This window comes from Alligator sinensis, unplaced genomic scaffold (assembly GCF_000455745.1).
Source record: "Alligator sinensis unplaced genomic scaffold, ASM45574v1 scaffold491_1, whole genome shotgun sequence".
Taxonomy (NCBI): domain Eukaryota; kingdom Metazoa; phylum Chordata; order Crocodylia; family Alligatoridae; genus Alligator; species Alligator sinensis.
Window position 1 is genome coordinate 111,791 of NW_005843169.1, and position 7,990 is coordinate 119,780.

The following is a 7,990-nucleotide window of genomic DNA, read 5'->3' on the forward strand; positions in this document are numbered from 1 at the left end:
GGGCAGAGGGAAGGGGGGGGATAGCAGTGCCGTGGCCTCCCGATTGGTCCGCGACGCGCGGACGAGCGAAGCCATTGGTCGGCCGTGCCGGGAGGCGAGCCCGGGCGGGGGGTGGCCAGCGCCCGGGGCGGCGGCGCGGGGAAGAGGGGCGCCCCCTGGCGGGGAGCTCCGAGATGGCACTGTACTGCACGCGCGATAAGGGCTGTAGTATCGTGCCTGCAGGGGCAGGTCCAAGACAGAGGGGTGCAGCCGCTCGCCACCGCACATTTTTCTCCACGTAAAAAGAAGCTAGAAGCTTCACCGAGAGGCCGGTGGGCCAGTCAGCCTCAGATCCCGCCCCCACACCAAACCCAAACCCTAGCGGAAGCTACAACCTTTATTGGGTGCAGAAACACAACCCCCCGGGTGCAAAACCTCACCCAGAAGTGCTTTGCTTTAGCCCTGCAGGCCTCACACTCAACCACCCTTCACTGTCCATCCTGAAATGAAAGCCAGCCATCCCGGACCCCCTGGCACTGCATCCAGTGCGCCACTGAGAAACGATTCTCACACCTGGGTTGGTGGTCACCAGAATTAATGTTTCCACCCCTGAAGCAATGGTTTTATCTGGAGTTAAAAATCAGGCTGCGGGGCTGTGAAAGGAGCAGAGAAGAGCAGAATTGCAGAAAAAATAATTGCTTGATTAGCATAACATTAAACCCATTTTGGGGGAAAACAATATGAAGGAAAAGGGAATTGTTGAAGAGTTTAGAAGGAATCGGGTAGATAGCAAAGAGCCATGAACTCAAGTGATTCCCTCTTGCAGTGTTGTTGCCACTGCCAGCCAAATGGTTTTAAACTTGCAGTAGATCTACACTCAAAAGGAGGTGCAGTTGCATTACTACAACCCTCCAGATCTGCCCCTGCCAACCTGACACCTGCCATGAGCCACAGAACCTGTTAAAGTGCCCCTGCTGGAGAACCACCACTCTCCAGCCTTATCCCCATGAAGAACAGCTCCTGCCATCAAACAAAATCTCCTTGAAAATGCTTGCAACCAATGGATCTGGGGAAAAAATAGCGTGCAATTAAACGATGCTGCTATCAATTGTTTCTTCTCATTTCAAGGCTGGTCTGGGTCCTTGTGGGTGTCACGTGGAGTCAGAACTGGGACCCTGTTTCCAGGAATGGTAATTTTATATCTTTGGCGTCAGTGGGGGGCTGTTGGGAAACCCACCAGAGGTGGTGCTGAGAGCCCCTTGCTGTCAGATGGAGGGAATGCTGCTCAGCATTTCTGCAAATCAGGGACTATGCTATGGAGCGTGTAGACCTCTACTGGCTGATTATTAAGTGAGAAAAACAACACAGAACTTTTAGTAACTACTCCTGTAAACAAAAGGGCCTTGTTTACAGTGTTGATTTCTCAAGAGTTGAACAAAAACAGAACTGCCCAGACAATCAGGGTTAAATGCTTCCTAGGCTTTGCCCTAGGAACTTATTTAGTATAAACAAGTCTGCTTCCAACATATCTCACTCAGCAAAGGATATAATTATTATTTCATAATTTAGAACCTCCCTTGGATTCTCATATTATTAATATATTTATTTTTAAATTACACACAGTACTTTATAACATACACAGTGCAAGGCCTCAGCTGCAAAGAGATTACAATTAAATAAGAACTGAAACACATGGTGCAACAGGGAGTGCAAAAGCATGTAACGATGGTGAAGAGATTAGGAGTAGAGAGTAGGAGGAAACTGGAGCAGAGCTGCGGGCAGGGATTATGAAGTTTTTCAGTGAGGGTGTGGAATCTGACCGATGAACTAAAAGATGAGAAGTCAGTGCTGAGATACGAGAAGGGCTTAGAGTGGAAGGTGAAGAATTAAGGAAGAATCCAGGAATTAATCTAGAGTAGAATAGAGCATAGATAAAGCTATAAGGAAGCAATAGAGAGGAGGAAATACCAGTAATTAAGATGAGAACTGCCAAAGTGATGACAAGGCTTTTAATGGGAGGAATTAATTAGTTATGATACACAGGGAAGAAATCACAAGGCTCAGAAAGAATCTGGAAACAAAAATATAGAGGTTTTTACCTGAGATTTCAAGGAAGCTTAAACAATGATGACACTATTTGCTTTGCTCAGTGGAGATTCAGGATAGAATATGAATTGGTCAGAAACCAATTCAAGTGGAATAGATTGTCTGCTGTTGATGAATGGAAGACAGACATGCATTCTCTTTATCCCTGGACATTCTGCAACATTCAACATGATCAAACCAAACTGAGGGAGTGAGGTAGGGGAGTCAAAGAAGATGCACTCAAAAATTACATTTTTCTTAGGTGGATGTCCCCAGAGAATTATGGATGGAAATTATACAGCTGCTACTGGACTTTCAGTTGCAGAATGGTCTCAGGCCACCACTGGACTGATGCTGGAGAGTGGCAGTTCAGTTGCAGAATGGTCTCATTACAAAAAAATGTAACTTCACTGGATCAAGTGTTAGCAGTATGTGATAAAACACATTTCCATCCTTCACAAAATAATGTCAAACCTCATATGCATAAGTGTAACGCTTATGTGAGATCCATATGTGGATAGGAAAGTGTGTCTGCAGTTAAACTCCAGCAAAATGAAAGTTCTATATTGTCAGGAGGACGCACTTTATAAAACTTGCATCCAAAAGTGTGATCCCCACAAGTTAAACATATATGTTTGTAGCTTTTAACCCACATCTTAGGAGTTCTTACTTGGGAAGTCTGGCAGAAATACATTCTGTCATTCCTATCTGGCCTTCATAGAGCACCTAGAACATGATGGCCTAAAAGAAAACCAATCTATACGCCATATTTTCTTGCATACCACACTCCCCCAAATAAGACACATACTGTGTTTTGGGACTGCAGAGCAAAGAAATAAAGCTTTTTCTAGAGGCAAGGCTGAATGCTGACCACATGGAACAGGGGAAGAGTTTACTCTTCAGCATTGCTCGCCTTTCTCTGGAGGCTCTGGCTTTTAGCTGAGCAGCTCACAGTTGCTGCTGAATTAGCAGCAATTTTTGTCTGCTTGGCCAAAACCTACTTCCAATTGAGCAGTGGCTGTGAGAGGGTTAAAAATCTAGTTCCAATGCTGAAGAATGGACTCTACCCCTGCTGCGTGCTGGCTGGGAAGGAACCACAGCTCCTGACAGCCATTCCAATGCCTCTCTGCTTCCATTCCAGCACAGGCATCAGCTTCCCTGCTTAGAACATGCACTCCAATTTTGGAAGGCTAATTTTTGGGAAGATGTGTGTGGTAGCATGTAAATAGAGTCATTTCCATTGCAATAAGGAGGGAAATGGCATATAAAGAATATGTTAATAAATAACTGAAACCTCTCTACATTCTGCATGAATGAGGTCAGTGAAAGACCAGGAATCTCTTTCCTGCCAGCCTCTCCTCATCTGTATATAGATATGTTTAATTAAATTATTAATAGTAGCATGTAGTAAGATTGTAAAATAGGTAAAAACAATGGCATGTGTTCCCTGCAATTAAACTCCAATGTCAAAGGCGATACATAAAGAGCATCATAGAACAACAGGGCTAGAAGGAACTTCAATAGGTCAACAAGTCCATCCTCTTACTCAAGGCAAAATCATCCCTTCACTAAACCATCTCAGTCAAATTTCTCTAATCTGCTCTTAAACACTTCCAAGGATGGAGATTTCACAACCTCTCTGGGCATCCTGTCCAAAATCCTCATAGTGGGCAAGTTCTTAACATCCAACCTAAATTTCTCTTGCTCCAATTTAAGACCATTGTTTTCTCTGTTGCCACAGGGCAGAGAACAGAACAGACTATCACCATACCCTTCATATACATGCTTCAGGTATTTGAATGTTATCTTCTCCAGACTAAATAATTTATGAGGAAGGGCTGAACAAACTGGGATTATGTTTTCCAGACCTCTAATAATTTTTTGCAACTCTCTGCTGGGCTAATTTGTCCAGATCAGTGGTCAACAGTATTCCCTGGCAGCAGGCCAGTGCTACAACCCAGCCATTGGTGTCTTTGCTGCTTCTTTCGGCCACCTAACTGCAGCCTAGAACAAGCTTCCCGCTGCCCAACAGTAGCATGGCATGCACAAAGCTGGACACTGTTGAAACTCCAGCTCCGAAGGCTGGATCCAGTGGTTCCATGGGTCATAGGTTACCAAAACCTAATCCACATGCTTCCTGCGATGCAGTGCCCAAAACTGGACACAGTACCCCAGGTGAGGCCTCATCAGCATGGAATAGAGTGGAAGAATCATTTCCCTGACTTGCAAACGGTGCTTGTATTAACACAGCCCAATAAGGCACTGGGGTTTTTTTTACAACATAAGCATACTGTTGGCTCATATTCAGTTTGTGGTTCTCTGTAACCCCTAGGTACTTTTCTACTGCACTGCAGCCTAGTCAGTCATTCCCTAGTCTGTATTTGTGCACATGATTGTGCCATTCCAACAATCTTCACAGTTGCACTTGCTGAATTTCATTCAATGAACTGTGGTCCCTTTGTACAGTATACCAAGGTCATTCTGAATCTTAATCTTAACTTTCAAAGTGTCTGCAATTCCACCCAACTTGATGTAATCTGCAAATTTGTGAACTGTACAACTCTTTAATGAAAATATTAAACAATACCAGACCCAGGACAGATCCCTGGAGAACCTTAATACATACCTCCTCCTAGCTAGATATCAAACTATTAATGCCTATTGTTAGGCATGATAATCTAGCCACTTACGTATTCACCTTTTATATAGCCCATGGAGGTAGGTCATTGGGCCTGCCATGTTTTCCAAGGTCTTATGACCCTGGTGTCATAGTTTCTTGCCATGGATGCTGAAGCTGCTGTGTCAGCTTAGTCAACACCCAGTGGTTTAATGGAGCAGCTGGTAAAAGCAGGGGTGCTCTCACCCCCACCTTTCCCTGGCCCTTTTCTCACTGCTGAACTTATTATACTTAATCACTCTGAACTTACTCTCAGTCACTAATGAGGCACTCAGCGATGGGGGCGAGTGGCAGCAGCAGCTGCAGTAGAGTGGCTCAAGACCTCTTAATTAATCCCCTTGATACTGGCAATAAATATGGCCTGCCTACTGAATTGAGTTTGACACCCATGGTCTTTATTTCTTTAGCTCAGTAGTGTACCTAAGCAGGGAGGGGCACGGTAATAGGGTGACCACCTTTTCAAAAGAGAAAGGCAGGACACATGCCTGCCTTCCCCTCCTCCCCCCCCACTGCAATGGCTGGACCACAGGCCAGGGCAGGGGTGGATGCAGGCTGCCTGCTGCAGGCTCAGGGCTCCCCACTCTGCTGCCTTTCCTCTGGGAGCCTCGCACGGGCTATGCCCCTCAGCCAGCAGCAACAGGGGGTACAACTCCACATTGCCACCACCCCCACTGCTGCCAAACAGGCAGGGGGCACCTCTCCATGGCAGCATAGCCAGCCTGGGGCCCCGAGTGTAAGGCAGCAGGGCAGGGAGCCCCGAGCCTTCAGTGGGCAGCCTGCATCTGTCCCCACCGCATGCACAAATCTGGGGGCTCTGCCCCACTCTGTACACCAGCCCCATGTTCCACCCTGGCTGGACAGCACCCCAGCCCCTGCTCCACTCCCTCTCCTGTCCCCTTCTACACCTCCCCCCCACCATAGACTGTTTCAGCCACCTGCACATGTGTGGGCACGCACATGCATGCAGCACCCTATGTGTCCCACTCCCAGTAGCCACTTGCAGGTTGGAATGCTGCCAGCCTGTAAGAGGAAACCTGCTGTTTTCTATGAATCCAGGATAAATGCTGTCCCAGAGTTCTGTAACCTGGGACCAGGACTTGAGGTTCCCATTCCAGGACCCAATTAGGAATGGGAGGTCACCCTAGGTGGTAACCAGGGCACCTGCAATCCTCATCGTGGCAGCCAGGGGTGCCCTGGGCATTGTACAACTGCCCAGCTACAACCTCTGCTTTAGTTTATTAATGGGAATCTCACAAAAGACTATGAAAAGCCTTGCTACAATCAAGAATTTAAATGAGACACCAAACTTCAATTTCTCTTTAAATCTGTGCATTTAAATTATGAACCTGAGTCTTGCAAAAAAAACCCCCAAACAACAAAAAGAAAAGATAATGCAGATTGAAGAACATGTAAACAAATATGTTGTTTTTAGTGAGCACAAACAGCTGGCAAATTTTAAGGGATTATATTGATTCTAAATAAGAGCATGGAGTGATGTATTGGGGATGGCCCACTCAAAGTAGTCACCAGTTCAAATGTCCTATATTTCTTGATAAACAAATCCTCCTGTAATAGAACCCAATACATATGGGAAGTTTTGGATCAATCTGTTCTCTAGGGGAAGGAAAAGATCCTTAAGAATGCAAGTAGGAAAATGAAAGATTTGCTGATGTGTGCACCTATTCTCCCTCTTCAATATGTTACTGATGGGACCAAAAAAATTAAAATAAATAGGGAACAAATGTTCTCTTTCTCCTCCAAAAGGCTACAGCGTGGATCCAGCCAGATCCCACCAACTGCAAGAAAACAACAAAAGGCAACAGCAACTGCTACAGAGCAACTCCCTAGTTCTTGCTTTTCCAAATGGCTCTGTACTTCCCCCCCCTTTGCAGTCATTCCTTCTTTTCACTGTAATATCTACAGTGCAATATACAGGAGTACTAATAAGTCTCATCCTTGTTTCACTGTCCTGTTCGCATGAAATAGACCAAGTCTACAAAAATCTTATATCTGTTTTTCTAAATGTGGACTTTTGACCCTTGCTGGAGTTAATGGTAGACAAATCCCTGGTATTTAGATTTTCAGTCCTCATTAGCAATTTTCATTGGCTGCCTTTCCTGGTCCCCAATCTCTGTGGGAAGAATAGCGATACAGTGCTACTGCCAAGAATTCAGACAGAACAGAAACCAAAAATAATAACTGCAACTAATACAACCAACTAATAAAAAATACTGAAGACTTTTGGGAAAGAGGTTAAGGCAGTGCTGCCAGCCCTAAATGCCCAGCAGCATGAGTTCAGCACCAAAAGTCACAAGATCAGTTAACAATCATGAAATTAAAAAAGAAAATAACAAATGCTGGGTGCTTTTGATTTACCTTCTTGTTTTTGAGTCTTTAGGGTATCTACAGACTATTCTTCACAGTCCTAAAGATGAGTAGCAACTACTTTTATTTAGCTGTTTCTACCTGCTGTCTGACTAATATGTAAGGGTGGCTATGATATGACTTTGGTATGGCAGGTTGTAAATAGTTTTATTTTTGAAAACTAACTTTGTATGCTATGTAAGACTGAATTAGCCAGAGCAGCCTTTGCCACCCTCTCTGGATCCCAAGAATTATATAGTTATAAAACAAAAACATGGCACCTTCCCAAACCACTTACAATCCAAGTATAAGATACAACAGGCAAGCAGAACACAAGGTAGCAATAAAATAAAAGATGGTGGTCCTAGCACAGGGATGCTCAGCTTGTTTGGCCATGTAGCTCTTTTGTAAGTACATTGGGGTAAGCGTGTTTGAGTAAAAGCCTGTTAGAAGTTGGAAATTACTTTATTCTTCATGCCCTAAGTCTCTGAACTGGAAATCCTTAATAAATCAAGTTCTTTGCTGCTTGTTTTGACTTGTCTACCAAAATCATGTGGCCGACTACAGTAAGGGTTTGGCATAATATGTTGGAAGAGATATCTCAAAGAAAATTTCCAAAGTAAGATGGTCATAAATGATGCACCATAACATTTATTTAGTTCACTTGGAATCTGATAGTGAGGAAAATGTAATCTGCAATATGCTTCTGTTATTTTTTAATCTTCAGTAACAGTTCAATTGTAAAGAAAGCAAATAGCAGTCTATTAATGAAAAGTGATCTTACTCATCCAATTTAGATAGGACTCAAACCTGGACCATGAGTGATCTGGAATCTCTTATAGATTCTGTGCATTTTTGTCATTATGATTCCTGTATTTCTCACAT